Raw genomic sequence first — 6,531 nt, forward strand, 5'->3', positions numbered from 1 at the left:
TCTCCGCACCTAAGTGCCGGTCCCGGGCATCTTTCGGCACAAACCGCTCTCAGGAGCTCCCTGCGCTCGGCACGTTGTTGTGCGCAAAGAAGCCGCTTCTTCGCCTCCGGGAGAATCGGCGAGCGGCAGCTTCCCAAAGGCGAAGATGCAAGCCGCACCACGCAGGCACAGTGTGGGCAGCATTCAGACTTAGAGAAAACAGTACTTTACCACTCTCCTGCCTTTTCCATTGCTATTATATTGGAAAAGAACGAGTTTTGGACAACTACCTTTCATTCTTGCAAAACTCTTTGCAGACCTCCATGCAAGCTTTAGAACAAGATTTTGGATGTTTTCTTTCCTGGCAGAGTTTCTCTTTGCAAGATATGCTGGAAAAGCTTTTTGCCGAGTGTTGAGCGGCAAGACACGCAGAAGACGCAGATACGCAGCTCTCCACAACTAAGTGCCGGTCCCGGGCATCTTTCGGCACAAACCGCTCTCAGGAGCTCCCTGCGCTCGGCACGTTGTTGTGCGCAAAGAAGCCGCTTCTTCGCCTCCGGGAGAATCGGCGAGCGGCAGCTTGCCAAAGGCGAAGATGCAAGCTGCACCACGCAGGCACAGTGTGGGCAGCATTCAGACTTAGAGAAAACAGTACTTTACCACTCTCCTGCCTTTTCCATTGCTATTATATTGGAAAAGAACGAGTTTTGGACAACTACCTTTCATTCTTGCAAAACTCTTTGCAGACCTCCGTGCAAGCTTTAGAACAAGATTTTGGATGTTTTCTTTCCTGGCAGAGTTTCTCTTTGCAAGATATGCTGGAAAAGCTTTTTGCCGAGTGTAGAGCGGCAAGACACGCAGAAGACGCAGATACGCAGCTCTCCGAAGCTAAGTGTTGGTCCACGGCTTCTTTCGGTAGAAGCCGCTCTTAGGTGCTCACCGCGACCGGCCCAATGCTCTGTGTGCGAAGAAGCCGCTTCTTCGCCTCCGGGAGAATCGGCGAGCGGCAACTTGCCAAAGGCGAAGATGCAAGCCGCACCACGCAGGCACAGTGTGGGCAGCATTCAGACTTAGAGAAAACAGTACTTTACCCCTCTCCTGCCTTTTCCATTGCTATTATATTGGAAAAGAAGGAGTTTTGGACAACTACCTTTCATTCTTGCAAAACTCTTTGCAGACCTCCGTGCAAGCTTTAGAACAAGATTTTGGATGTTTTCTTTCTTGGCAGAGTTTCTCTTTGCAAGATATACTGGAAAAGCTTTTTGCTGAGTGTTGAGCGGCAAAACACGCAGAAGACGCAGATATGCAGCTCTCCGCAACTAAGTGCCAGTCCCGGGCATCTTTCGGCACAAACCGCTCTCAGGAGCTCCCTGCGCTCGGCACATTGTTGTGCGCAAAGAAGCCGCTTCTTCGCCTCCGGGAGAATCGGCGAGCGGCAGCTTCCCAAAGGCGAAGATGCAAGCCGCACCACGCAGGCACAGTGTGGGCAGCATTCAGACTTAGAGAAACCAGTTCTTTACCACTCTCCTGCCTTTTCCAATGCTCTTATATTGGAAAAGAACGAGTTTTGGACAACTACCTTTAATTCTTGCAAAACTCTTTGCAGACCTCCGTGCAAGCTTTAGAACAAGATTTTGGATGTTTTCTTTCCTGGCAGAGTTTCTCTTTGCAAGATATGCTGGAAAAGCTTTTTGCTGAGTGTTGAGCGGCAAGACACGCAGAAGACGCAGATACGCAGCTCTCCGAAGCTAAGTGCCAGGCCACGGTATCTTTCGGCAGAAGCCGCTCTTAGGTGCTCACTGCGACCGGCCCAATGCTCTGTGCGCGAAGAAGCCGCTTCTTCGCCTCCGGGAGAATCGGCGAGCGGCAGCTTCCCAAAGGCGAAGATGCAAGCCGCACCACGCAGGCACAGTGTGGGCAGCATTCAGACTTAGAGAAAACAGTACTTTACCACTCTCCTGCCTTTTCCATTGCTCTTATATTGGAAAAGAAGGAGTTTTGGACAACTACCTTTCATTCTTGCAAAACTATTTGCAGACCTCCGTGCAAGCTTTAGAACAAGATTTTGGATGTTTTCTTTCCTGGCAGAGTTTCTCTTTGCAAGATATGCTGGAAAAGCTTTTTGCTGAGTGTTGAGCGGCAAGACACGCAGAAGACGCAGATACGCAGCTCTCCGAAGCTAAGTGCCGGTCCCTGGCTTCGTTCGGCACAAGCCGCTCTTAGGTGCTCACTGCGACCGGCCCAATGCTCTGTGTGCGAAGAAGCCGCTTCTTCGCCTCCGGGAGAATCGGCGAGCGGCAACTTGCCAAAGGCGAAGATGCAAGCCGCACCACGCAGGCACAGTGTGGGCAGCATTCAGACTTAGAGAAAACAGTACTTTACCACTCTCCTGCCTTTTCCATTGCTATTATATTGGAAAAGAACGAGTTTTGGACAACTACCTTTCATTCTTGCAAAACTCTTTGCAGACCTCCGTGCAAGCTTTAGAACAAGATTTTGGATGTTTTCTTTCCTGGCAGAGTTTCTCTTTGCAAGATATGCTGGAAAAGCTTTTTGCCGAGTGTTGAGCGGCAAGACACGCAGAAGATGCAGATACGCAGCTCTCCGCAACTAAGTGCCGGTCCCGGGCATCTTTCGGCACAAACCGCTCTCAGGAGCTCCCTGCGCTCGGCACATTGTTGTGCGCAAAGAAGCCGCTTCTTCGCCTCCGGGAGAATCGGCGAGCGGCAGCTTCCCAAAGGCGAAGATGCAAGCCGCACCACGCAGGCACAGTGTGGGCAGCATTCAGACTTAGAGAAAACAGTACTTTACCCCTCTCCTGCCTTTTCCATTGCTATTATATTGGAAAAGAAGGAGTTTTGGACAACTACCTTTCATTCTTGCAAAACTCTTTGCAGACCTCCGTGCAAGCTTTAGAACAAGATTTTGGATGTTTTCTTTCCTGGCAGAGTTTCTCTTTGCAAGATATGCTGGAAAAGCTTTTTGCCGAGTGTTGAGCGGCAAGACACGCAGAAGACGCAGATACGCAGCTCTCCGCAACTAAGTGCCGGTCCCGGGCATCTTTCGGCACAAACCACTCTCAGGAGCTCCCTGCGCTCGGCACATTGTTGTGCGCAAAGAAGCCGCTTCTTCGCCTCCGGGAGAATCGGCGAGCGGCAGCTTCCCAAAGGCGAAGATGCAAGCCGCACCACGCAGGCACAGTGTGGGCAGCATTCAGACTTAGAGAAAACAGTACTTTACCACTCTCCTGCCTTTTCCATTGCTCTTATATTGGAAAAGAACGAGTTTTGGACAACTACCTTTCATTCTTGCAAAACTCTTTGCAGACCTCCCTGCAAGCTTTAGAACAAGATCTTGGATGTTTTCTTTCCTGGCAGAGTTTCTCTTTGCAAGATATGCTGGAAAAGCTTTTTGCTGAGTGTTGAGCGGCAAGACACGCAGAAGACGCAGATACGAAGCTCTCCAAAGCTATGTGCCGGTCCCGGGCTTCGTTTGGCACAAGCCGCTCTTAGGTGCTCACCGCGACCGGCCCAATGCTCTGGGTGCGAAGAAGCCGCTTCTTCGCCTCCGGGAGAATCGGCGAGCGGCAGCTTCCCAAAGGCGAAGATGCAAGCCGCACCACGCAGGCACAGTGTGGGCAGCATTCAGACTTAGAGAAACCAGTACTTTACCACTCTCCTGCCTTTTCCATTGCTCTTATATTGGAAAAGAACGAGTTTTGGACAACTACCTTTCATTCTTGCAAAACTCTTTGCAGACCTCCGTGCAAGCTTTAGAACAAGATTTTGGATGTTTTCTTTCCTGGCAGAGTTTCTCTTTGCAAGATATGCTGGAAAAGCTTTTTGCCGAGTGTAGAGCGGCAAGACACGCAGAAGACGCAGATACGCAGCTCTCCGAAGCTAAGTGTTGGTCCACGGCTCCTTTCGGTAGAAGCCGCTCTTAGGTGCTCACCGCGACCGGCCCAATGCTCTGTGTGCGAAGAAGCCGCTTCTTCGCCTCCGGGAGAATCGGCGAGCGGCAACTTGCCAAAGGCGAAGATGCAAGCCGCACCACGCAGGCACAGTGTGGGCAGCATTCAGACTTAGAGAAAACAGTACTTTACCACTCTCCTGCCTTTTCCATTGCTATTATATTGGAAAAGAACGAGTTTTGGACAACTACCTTTCATTCTTGCAAAACTCTTTGCAGACCTCCGTGCAAGCTTTAGAACAAGATTTTGGATGTTTTCTTTCCTGGCAGAGTTTCTCTTTGCAAGATATGCTGGAAAAGCTTTTTGCCGAGTGTAGAGCGGCAAGACACGCAGAAGACGCAGATACGCAGCTCTCCGAAGCTAAGTGTTGGTCCACGGCTTCTTTCGGTAGAAGCCGCTCTTAGGTGCTCACCGCGACCGGCCCAATGCTCTGTGTGCGAAGAAGCCGCTTCTTCGCCTCCGGGAGAATCGGCGAGCGGCAACTTGCCAAAGGCGAAGATGCAAGCCGCACCACGCAGGCACAGTGTGGGCAGCATTCAGACTTAGAGAAAACAGTACTTTACCACTCTCCTGCCTTTTCCATTGCTATTATATTGGAAAAGAACGAGTTTTGGACAACTACCTTTCATTCTTGCAAAACTCTTTGCAGACCTCCGTGCAAGCTTTAGAACAAGATTTTGGATGTTTTCTTTCCTGGCAGAGTTTCTCTTTGCAAGATATGCTGGAAAAGCTTTTTGCCGAGTGTAGAGCGGCAAGACACGCAGAAGATGCAGATACGCAGCTCTCCGCACCTAAGTGCCGGTCCCGGGCATCTTTCGGCACAAACCGCTCTCAGGAGCTCCCTGCGCTCGGCACGTTGTTGTGCGCAAAGAAGCCGCTTCTTCGCCTCCGGGAGAATCGGCGAGCGGCAGCTTCCCAAAGGCGAAGATGCAAGCCGCACCACGCAGGCACAGTGTGGGCAGCATTCAGACTTAGAGAAAACAGTACTTTACCACTCTCCTGCCTTTTCCATTGCTATTATATTGGAAAAGAACGAGTTTTGGACAACTACCTTTCATTCTTGCAAAACTCTTTGCAGACCTCCATGCAAGCTTTAGAACAAGATTTTGGATGTTTTCTTTCCTGGCAGAGTTTCTCTTTGCAAGATATGCTGGAAAAGCTTTTTGCCGAGTGTTGAGCGGCAAGACACGCAGAAGACGCAGATACGCAGCTCTCCACAACTAAGTGCCGGTCCCGGGCATCTTTCGGCACAAACCGCTCTCAGGAGCTCCCTGCGCTCGGCACGTTGTTGTGCGCAAAGAAGCCGCTTCTTCGCCTCCGGGAGAATCGGCGAGCGGCAGCTTGCCAAAGGCGAAGATGCAAGCTGCACCACGCAGGCACAGTGTGGGCAGCATTCAGACTTAGAGAAAACAGTACTTTACCACTCTCCTGCCTTTTCCATTGCTATTATATTGGAAAAGAACGAGTTTTGGACAACTACCTTTCATTCTTGCAAAACTCTTTGCAGACCTCCGTGCAAGCTTTAGAACAAGATTTTGGATGTTTTCTTTCCTGGCAGAGTTTCTCTTTGCAAGATATGCTGGAAAAGCTTTTTGCCGAGTGTAGAGCGGCAAGACACGCAGAAGACGCAGATACGCAGCTCTCCGAAGCTAAGTGTTGGTCCACGGCTTCTTTCGGTAGAAGCCGCTCTTAGGTGCTCACCGCGACCGGCCCAATGCTCTGTGTGCGAAGAAGCCGCTTCTTCGCCTCCGGGAGAATCGGCGAGCGGCAACTTGCCAAAGGCGAAGATGCAAGCCGCACCACGCAGGCACAGTGTGGGCAGCATTCAGACTTAGAGAAAACAGTACTTTACCCCTCTCCTGCCTTTTCCATTGCTATTATATTGGAAAAGAAGGAGTTTTGGACAACTACCTTTCATTCTTGCAAAACTCTTTGCAGACCTCCGTGCAAGCTTTAGAACAAGATTTTGGATGTTTTCTTTCTTGGCAGAGTTTCTCTTTGCAAGATATACTGGAAAAGCTTTTTGCTGAGTGTTGAGCGGCAAAACACGCAGAAGACGCAGATATGCAGCTCTCCGCAACTAAGTGCCAGTCCCGGGCATCTTTCGGCACAAACCGCTCTCAGGAGCTCCCTGCGCTCGGCACATTGTTGTGCGCAAAGAAGCCGCTTCTTCGCCTCCGGGAGAATCGGCGAGCGGCAGCTTCCCAAAGGCGAAGATGCAAGCCGCACCACGCAGGCACAGTGTGGGCAGCATTCAGACTTAGAGAAACCAGTTCTTTACCACTCTCCTGCCTTTTCCAATGCTCTTATATTGGAAAAGAACGAGTTTTGGACAACTACCTTTAATTCTTGCAAAACTCTTTGCAGACCTCCGTGCAAGCTTTAGAACAAGATTTTGGATGTTTTCTTTCCTGGCAGAGTTTCTCTTTGCAAGATATGCTGGAAAAGCTTTTTGCTGAGTGTTGAGCGGCAAGACACGCAGAAGACGCAGATACGCAGCTCTCCGAAGCTAAGTGCCAGGCCACGGTATCTTTCGGCAGAAGCCGCTCTTAGGTGCTCACTGCGACCGGCCCAATGCTCTG

This window comes from Molothrus aeneus, unplaced genomic scaffold (genome assembly GCF_037042795.1).
Source record: "Molothrus aeneus isolate 106 unplaced genomic scaffold, BPBGC_Maene_1.0 scaffold_44, whole genome shotgun sequence".
Classification (NCBI taxonomy): Eukaryota; Metazoa; Chordata; class Aves; order Passeriformes; family Icteridae; genus Molothrus; species Molothrus aeneus.